Source organism: Phragmites australis, chromosome 15 (genome assembly GCF_958298935.1).
Source record: "Phragmites australis chromosome 15, lpPhrAust1.1, whole genome shotgun sequence".
Taxonomy (NCBI): Eukaryota; Viridiplantae; Streptophyta; class Magnoliopsida; order Poales; family Poaceae; genus Phragmites; species Phragmites australis.
Window position 1 is genome coordinate 10,455,816 of NC_084935.1, and position 9,400 is coordinate 10,465,215.

Sequence of the window (9,400 nt, forward strand, 5' to 3'; positions counted from 1 at the left end):
TTTGCCAGGCGAGCTACAGTTGGTTAACTCGGGCCAGATTGGTTACTGTTATTGCTAGCTAAATGCGACAAGGAAGGTAGGGACAAGGTGTTGTTCCTGCTATGGAGAGCTTGGCCCAAAGGAGTCCACGGAAGCATCAAGGCGATTCCTGGACAGCTATTATAATTCATTGTGTGCAATTCGGGAGAAGGAAGATGCTACTGACCCAAAAGGCAAAACAATCTGTTGAGGTAAAGCTGATCACACCAAAAGACTTGCTTTTGATGCAGTTCAAGCAGCGCCAAGATGGATGTGCCCGAGGCCAGGAAGAATCAAAATAAACGTTGATGCAGCTTTCAAGCCAGCAACAGGCAATGCAGCGATAGATGTGGTGGCCCGGGACGAACACGGCCTGGTTAGACTCTCGGGACAGTTACGTTTTAACTGCTCTGACGCGGAGGAGGCCGAGCTGCTCGCTTGCCGAGAGGGTTTGCATCTAGCGCTTCAATGGTTCTCCATGCCGGTCACACTAAAATCAGATTGCCTGTCCATCGTCAAGACCCTGAATTCGCATGAACCAAATAGAAGCAAACTGGCTCTGTTGGTTAAGGAAGTCAAATCGCTCGCTCACGAGCTTAGAGAGGTTGAGATTATTCATTGTCCTAGAGATCAGAATAGGGTAGCTCACACCTTAGCAAATCATGCATGTGCTGAGGTGCTGACCAAGGTTTGGTTGGCTCAAGCACCACCCTTTGTATCGCATCTCATTGATGCTGATTGTAACCCTCTTTTTTTTTTTTTGCGGGGATTGTAACCCTCTTCTGATCTAATAAAATCTCAGCCTATCCTCGAAAAAAAATTCTCGAACAGTACACTCACTAGCGAAGCAGTGTCGGCAGATAACGTAAATGACACAAACTTCAGCTAAAGTACAGAACCGTCCATGCGCGGTAGCCTCGATCGTGCGCGGCTTCACACCGCTCCATCCCGTGAAATCTCCCGCACGAGTCTCTGCAGCGCGGCGCACGATTCCGTGGCGTTCCGGCACAGAGCCTTTGCCTCCGCGGCCTTCTTCCTCGCCTTCCTCCCTTCCTCCGACCCGTCCATCAGGCTCGCGCACCGCGAGCGCCAGCTCCGCGGCCTCCACGAAGTTGCCCCGCTTCCTGTCCACCTTCATGGGCACGGCGACGCCAAGGACGGCCACGAACACGAACGCGTTCAGGTGCTGCTCCGCGTACAGCGGCCACGGCGCGAGCGGCACGCCGTGCCACAGGCTCTCCAGCGTCGAGTTCCACCCGCAGTGCGACACGAAGCCTCCAATGGACGGGTGGGAGAGTATCTCCTTCTGCGGGGCCCATTTCGGCCACACGAGGCCCCTCTCCTTCGTCCTCTCCAGGAAACCCTCTGGGACCAGCTCATTGACGTTGGCGTCGGTCGGGTACGGTGAACCGGCCAGCGGCGGGCCACGGAGCACCCACAGGAAGCTGTGCCCGCTGCGTTCCAGGCCGTCAGCTTTCTCGTGCACCTGTGGCACGGTTAAACTGCCCAAGCTCCCAAAGCAGAGCAGGACGACAGACGAACGTGGCCGCGCGTCGAGCCAGCGCACGCACTCGTGCGGCTGCTCGGCAGGTGGATCGAAGGAAGGCATGGGCCAATTGGGTAAATGGTCGGAGCGCGGCGCCCGGGCTTGCACTGGACGTCAACGATGGCCGCGAGGGCAGCCAGCTCGAGCTCGGCCACCGTGTTGACGATGATGCCGGAGGCCTCCATGAACCGGTTGGCGTGGTACATGGTCCACGTGTAGCACGAATCCTTTTTCATCACGGCCATTGGCAATAAATCAGCTGGCACCGGAGGCATGCCGGTCACGTCCACTGCCCCTTCCATCTCCCCCAAATCCCCCACCACCTCCCGATCGAGTGCCGGCAACCGCAGCATGAGCGCGAGCATGGAGGCCGGGGACGTGAAGGACACGTAGACCGGCAGCGCGAGCTCCTGGGTCACGTCGAACCAGCGTGGCGCAGAAGTAGTCCATGACGACAGCGGCAACAGGGCACCCAAGGCCGGCGATGGCCGCCTTGGAGTGGGAGGCGTGGCGTTGAATGAAGCGGGAGATCATGTCCTCCCCGCCGGAGAAGTCGGAGGGGAGCTCCGCGGCAGGGAGGCGGTGGAAGCGGATGTCGAAACCCGAGGTGGCCTCTCGCTCTACGACGTCCGCGTACCTTGCCATTGGCAGCGGCGCGAGGAGAACGGTGAGCAACATGGCGCGGCTGCAGCTGCTCAGCATCCGCTTGCAGGCGTGCAGCATGGACGTCAGGTGCCCGGTGACGCAAAACGGGATGAGAACGACCGTTGGTGTCACCATCGGTACGGTTGGTTGGTTTGCGTCAGTCGCGAACAATTCCTGGACAAATGTTCGGGGCTAACGAAAATGAAAAAACGTGGTTGTGCATGTGCCCGTCGTCAAGAATAGCTATTATTTCGAGTTCTAAATCCTCGGCTAATCGAAAGATGGAGCGCCTTTCTGGGTGTTCGACAAGGCATTTTGGGTCACTCGTCCTCGGCTGAACTAGCCTATATGCAGCGCGCAACCGCACGAACAGGATCCATCTTATTTTCTCTCCTGCACGTTGTACAGCGCATGGCTTTCTCTTGTTCTGTTACTTGTACGTGTGTATATGTAACACTTACTAACACATATTGATCAATACAAGCTAAGTAATTGAGTTCCTCAGAATTACACTTGGACTTGCCTTAAATGAAGTACCTCGCTATTCATCGAGTGGCATCTTCGTAGACGTGTCGCACATAGCCGTTTTGGTGGATCATTCATTTCAGCAGCGGTTTGTCTCTCAAACTATAGTTTGACAGTATCTGTTGGTATCTCCCAAGGATAATAAAAATACTCATTTATTGTATATGTCTTCTCTATTTCCCCGTGCAAGTTGGACTGCGCGTAGTAGTAATCCAGCTGTGTTTCCTACAATTCAGTCCGCTTAAAATGAAGAACCTTATGGTGGGCCCAATTTGAACTCGCCGAAGGTGGGTTTCGAGTTGCGGTAGGCTTAGAGACATGCTCACAGAAGTATATCGGGCCCACAACTGTGGCAGACACGGGTGGGTTGGCGAGGTGGCAGCGATATCGCCGACCACAAGAGGCAAAGCACCAACAACTAGGTGGTGCTGGCGGCGGGGAGAGGCACAACCATCACCCCAGTGACTGGGCCAATCAAGTGGTAGGAGGTAGAAATTCACCTCTGTAGTCCTGGGCTTATGGTATTTTTTTGCCCCCATAACTAGCATCAACAATGTCTATAACTGCTTTCTTATATAGGATGGAAGTATAAAAATGCAGGAAAGAGAGTATTGACAAAGTAGGATTTCTCGACCCAGCACTAGTAAACGAGGACTTGTCAAAGTTTTTCCAAAAGAAACCAAGAAGTATTTATTTAAGGTTATGCTCTAGCATCAATATAAGACATTCATATTTTTACCTTACTACTTTCAATATGTGTTTCTCTACCTATTTGTTCTGCTCTTTATGCATAACATAATGTTAGGACTAATTAACTACTGTGATATATGTGTAGATTTAACTAGATCATCCTTATCACCTAGCCAGGCATTAGCAAAATCATTGTCTTAGGCTCACAAAGGAGAAAAAAAATACCAATCCATCATAGACATGCTAAACAGGTAAACTCAATTATTTTATTATTGATCTAGTAATCTTCTATTTGATTGAATCTAAGTTTAATTACCAATCATAATCACACAGGGCATAACGGTGCTAGCAACTTGTAAGCTACTATAACATAAGTTGCTACTAGATATACGATATAAACGGCTATACAGTCTCTGCATAAGTTACCATACAATCCCACTTGCACTTGGGCCTTTATATGACATACAATAAGATACTAGACATAAGATACTAGACATACAACATACGCTGCTATATTGTCTCTGTATAAGTTGGCATATAATCTCTACATAAGTTGTTACGTAGTCTCACTATAGTACATGGTCCTTTGTGTAAGTTGCTACTTATGTTCAACAAAAGTTACTATTAGCAACAAAAAAAGCTACTAAAAGCATCATATTCAATAATTTTTGTGAGTAAGTAATAGCAACTTATGGGAAGGTTTAAATAAAAAATTTATGCGTAAGCAGCTGCTAGTACAAGTAAAAACCTCCAAAAATATATACAGTATGAATTTCATTTTATTAAGCGCGTTGTTAAGAAGATAATGGTGCAAACGGAAATTGAAATGAACACTCGATGAACGAGATATGTGTGATTCAAAATAAATACAACACATTTTTCTCGCTGACATCAATATGAAAGCGATGTTTGTTCGATTCATCGGATTTCTTTCTCAAGTCACGTGATAAAATTTTTCCTTTTGTGATTAGTGCCATAGTAGATCGATGTTTATCGGAGTTTTCTTTTTCCGTAATGGACTAGGAGGGAGGGAAGGGAGAGGCCCTGCGACCCGGCGTGCAGTAACACGGGATTTGGGTAGGAACGAGATCGATGATTAGAGAGGATGAATAGTTATTTTAATAAATTTTTTATGAAATTGATAGTCTTTTTCTATTTGAATCATCCAACGTATCTTAAAACTCAAACGGAAATAAAAATAAAGATAAGTTTTAATAAGAGAAAATCAAGACAACATGACTCTACGGATAGCATATGAACCATATGTTCCATTTAAGATCAATCTATATGTCTTAGCACTCGAAAGATCATAACTTGCAAAGAAACAAAAAAAGATAAATACCGAGCAACGAAACTCTACAAGTTGATTGTCTAGATACAAGAAAATTCAAAAACCCATCACATAAGCATGTGCATGTGAATTTTATGCCTCTAGCAATAATAGGAATGACCTCACAAGGTGCTGAAATTTCAGCCCAAACATCAAAACAAAAATCAAATTTGCAAACCGAAAAACTTGCGAACTTGTAAGGGAACCAATAGAGGAAAACTAGAAGAAAATGAGTAATATGAAGAAAAATAAACTTCATTGCAGTAGAGTTCAGCCCAATTCTAGAGAGATTACAAAGATTTTTCTCATAAGCTCTCACCTAATATATAGGCTAAGTACATCTCTTCATCTCCTCTAAAACCCTAGCACAAGACTCTCATATAGATGACACAAGGGGCACAAAATGGTTAGTTTCTTTCCTCTTATAGCCATACTCCTATATTTATAAGCCTAGAAAATTTAACCCCTAAGTCTTCTAGCTTTTTCCCAAAACACCTCTTATATAGTACACTTCTACCTATCAACAAGGGTATTTTGATCCATTTTCTTCTTGATTTATCGGATGGTTGTGGCGCCTTTACGACTTAGCTTTGTCTCGATGCAAGCTTCATGATAGTGCCACGTACTCCTCCAGTTCTCCCATGATTTTGAGACCAAACCGCGAAACCCTAGCACGTTTCTCAAAGCATGACTCCCAACTTGCTTACACCTAAATAAACAAGCGCTCCGATATCGATGCGTATACTCTATCTTACGATCCTAACCGTCGGCAAGTATCTCCAGCTCCCAATCCCTCGGACCGTCTTGTCACTTGCACCGACATCCCCTTCACTTGACTTTGTCAACATGCCATCTCCATCCGCCTTTCATGCTTTGCTTGACCTCCACGTGTTCAAATTAGGATCACCCTTGACTCTGTCCGACCTCCTTGATCATCTGGAACTAAGCACTCCGCTTGACCTTGATCATCCCACCATCGATCGCCAAGTTGCATCCATCACCTTCACACCATGAGACAAGCAAACACATATCTCCAACTCCAATTCTAATTAGTCCATAATCAATATGCTCAAATGAAATCCCAAATTAATTCAAATCATATCAAACCTCATACAAAACCGAAGTCATCAAACCAAATAAATACAAATATCAATCAATCATCACAAGTAAACCAAGGCACATTTCAACTTAACTTCTCAATCCCCCATTGATGAGTGCATAGACAACCCTCAAAGTACAAAGATTTTAGTTTGAAGAAGTAAAAATAAGATAAGCTTATCCAAGTGACAAAAACTCGAGAAAGAGCAAAATATGTCACTTAACATAATAAATATTACAAAAACCCTAAGAGAAGCAAAGACGAGCCAAAATTTTTAAAAGAGCAAGAAAAACTCAAAAACCCAAAAACACATGCTCCTCCTTGATGATTGCATATTTTCTATTTTTCTCCCTTACATTTCTAGATAAATGTAATTTTCTCCCCCTTTGTTGAATATTTATGTATAATATCTTTGAGCATATTTTATCCCCCTTTGGTAATGCAAACATCAAGGATACAAGATAATATCAAAGATGTGCAATTGAAATACAAGCCTACAAAGCTTCACATATAGATCATAAAACACTTGCAAGGCCTAGAGATGTCAAAGCACTATGAGGAGTAAACAATATAACTTAAATGCGCACAAAGTCTCGAAGTGAGTTCATGTTACAAGCACCGGGAGTGAAACAAGTTTTGATCATGATATTAAATTATCCAAAAGATATCACCACAAAAGCATTCACAGTTTAATGATCAGTGCAAAGATTAGATAAATAATGTTATATCAAGTTTAAACTATTCAACCAAGTTCAACCCGACAGACTATACAAACACCCACATATCAATCCAAGCCTTAGTTTCACAATATGAAAAAGAACATTTTTAGTAGATTAAAAAGCATAAGTTAACTTTCTTATTTGATCATTTAACTATCCTCAAGTGAGCTTTAAGCAACCATCACTTCTTTAGCAAACCGCATGAGACCTTAACCCATTGTATTAGGTCCAATTTTAGCTCAAAACTTAATCATTCATTTTATTAACTCAACATAGAATTCAAGATATGCAATTTTTCACAAAGCCAAAACAAGGTGTATTTTTGCCACACAAAAGAGCACATGCTCTCTTAAGGGTTAATCATAGGCTAAATATTTACATAGACAAAGGTCAAAGACCCTCAATCTGTTGAATTGAACAAAGCGGTCCAGTACAAACTTTTCACAGAACTAACCCTAATTTAAGCACTAATCAAGTTAAAGCAAATACTCAAGGGTGACAAGAGATTATGTTCACATTTCAAGTTCATTCTTAGAAAAAAATAAGCTTACTTAACATATTTTATGCCATGTTTCAATAAGAGCCTAAGCTTGCACAAATTATTATATATCTACTGCACTTAGAACAAATTCACAACTAGTACAAGAAAGTGCAATGAACATATAAGTGAAGCTTGCTAACATGATTATCTTACAAAATGCTATGCAATATAAATGCAATAAAAGTAAGATAGAATATGTACAAAGACAACTCTCCCTCACACAATGTCATAGGGATGACACACACCAAGCTCTCTCCTCAGAAAGGCAAACCTTGTTGCATCTAGAGGCTTAGTAAAAATATCGGCTAGCTAGTGTTGGGTATCTATGTAGCTCAACTCAATGTCTCCCTTCTCATTATGGTCTCTCAAGAAGTGGAATCTCATATCTATGTGTTTGGTTCTGGAGTATTGTACTGGGTTATTGGCTAGCTTATAGCATCGATGTTGTCACACAAAAATGGCTCACTCCTGAAATCTAACCCAAAATCCCTCAAAATAGCAACCATCCACAAAATCTGTGAGCAACAGCTAGCATCAATTATATATTCAGCTTTAGCAGTAGACTATGCAACGCTAGACTACTTATGAGAAGACCAACACACAAGAGAACTACCGAAGAAATGATAAGTACCAGATGTACTCTTCATTTCAATTCTACAACCAGCAAAATCCACATCTGAAAAGCCACAAAGAGAAAGCGAAGAGGATGCAGAAAATCAAATGCCATACTCAAGAGTGTGCTTGAGATACCACAGAATGTGTTTCACCGCTTGGCGGTGAAACCTTCTCGATGAAGCCTAGAAGCGAGCACACAAGCATACGACGAAGTGGATATCGGGTCTTGTCGCCATCAGGTACATGAGGGAGCCGACCATGCTCTTGTACACCCGCTAGTCCACCCCCTTGCCATCTTCATCTGAATTAAGCACGATCGAGATAGCCATCGGTGTCGCCAATGGCTTTGTATCGCTCATGTATAACTATTTTAGCAGATCCGTGGTGTACTTCGCCTGGTGGACGAAGGAGTCTTGCTTGCAATGCTTGATTTGAAGTCCAAGAAAGAAATTGAGCTCACCCATCATCGACATCTCAAACTCCCTACTCATAGTTTCTATGAACTTGACCACAGGTGCATGAGAAGAGCCACCAAAAATGGTATCATCCACGTAAATCTGAACATGCAAGAAATCATTGTCATGCCTAAGAATAAACAAAGTTTTATCAGCTGACCCCATCACATACCCATGCCCTAGGTGCCTGCTTAAGCCCATACAAAGCTTTTTGAAGCTTGAATACTATATGAGAGTATTTGGGATGCTCAAAGCATAGTGCTTGCTTGACATAGACCTCTTACTCTATAAAACCATTTAGGAAAGCTCTCTTAACATCTATTTGATATAACTTGAAACCTCGGGATGCCACAAATGCAAGGAGGATCCTAATGGCTTCTAGCCTAGCTACTGATGCAAATGTCTCTCCAAAGTCTATCCCTTCTACCTGAGCAAAACCCTGAGCTATCAGTCTAGCCTTGTTTCTTACTACAGACCCATCCTCCCCTTTGTTGTTTTTTAAAATCCATTTGGTGCATATGGTGTGAACATTTGGGTGTGTATCTACAAGGACCCAAACCTGGTTTCTCTCAAAGTTTTCTAAATCTTCATGCATGGCACTAACCCAACTCGAATGAGATAAAGCATGTCCAAGATTATGGGGCTCAAAAGAAGCAATAAATGCATAATCAGTGAAATGAGCATAATGAGCAAATTTGGATCTCGTTACCTTTTCATTGATGTCGTCGATCATCATTTGTGGGGAGTGTCGTTGTTGAATGTGTTGAGGAGCTTCACGCTGCGAGATGATCTCCCCCTCAAACACTGCTAGCGCAAGCTCGAAAGCAGCTGAAGTGGAAGTAGAGGCTACAAGACCCTCTGCCAGTGTAGAAGAGGCAGGAACCAGCTCAGAAGCAAGTGTGGTAGTTGGAAGTAGTGGATCATCCTCGTCATCCCTGAAAGCTGGAAGGTCACCATCTATAAAGATGCTTTCGCTCATCTCATGGTCACTTGCACACTCAAAGACAGGGCTAGCACAAGGGGTTGATTCATCAAAGGTCACATCACAGGACTCTATGATGGTGTTAGTGTCAAGATTAAAGACCATGTAAGAATGACCATGAAGAGAATGCCCTAAGAAAATGCTATCGAAAGAACACGACTCGAACTTGTCAAAATTGCCACACTTTAGGATGAAGCACCGACACCAAAAAAACTCTCAAATGTGAAACCTTCGG

The 9,400-nt window shown here is 43.6% G+C and overlaps 1 pseudogene; it reads right to left on the minus strand.

Annotated features, from left to right (window-relative positions):
* Positions 1-951: 951 nt before the first annotated feature.
* LOC133893099 (anthocyanidin 3-O-glucosyltransferase 2-like) lies at positions 952-2,530 on the minus strand (annotated as a pseudogene).
* Between the last annotated feature and the right edge of the window lie 6,870 nt (positions 2,531-9,400).